The sequence below is a fragment of the Betta splendens genome, chromosome 6 (genome assembly GCF_900634795.4).
Source record: "Betta splendens chromosome 6, fBetSpl5.4, whole genome shotgun sequence".
Classification (NCBI taxonomy): Eukaryota; Metazoa; Chordata; class Actinopteri; order Anabantiformes; family Osphronemidae; genus Betta; species Betta splendens.
The window spans coordinates 9,705,026-9,705,394 of NC_040886.2; positions in this window are offsets into that span (position 1 = coordinate 9,705,026).

A 369-nucleotide genomic window follows, 5' to 3' on the forward strand; every position below is an offset into this window, starting at 1 on the left:
TCTTATTTGTTATTGTTGCACATTGGGGGGGGGGGGCAGAGTAATCATGATAAATGTCTTAAAACAGGCTTTGATTGCATTCACTCAGGTTGAGATTAATTGATTGCGTGCAGCCAGACCATGAATATTAATAACTGAATCTTCCCTGTGGCTAATGGAAATTTTGAGAAGCCCACCGAGTCAAACCACCAGCCATAAAATATTTACAAGTTACATATTATGATGTTATAATAATACTGTGATAATGTATATAATGGTAAATCTCTACAGGAGGTGTTTCATGATCACACAGCCTGTAATGTGGACCATAGCTTAGCCTTTTAAGGACGGCCTAATAATATAGTTTATATTATACCTTGCATTCGATGA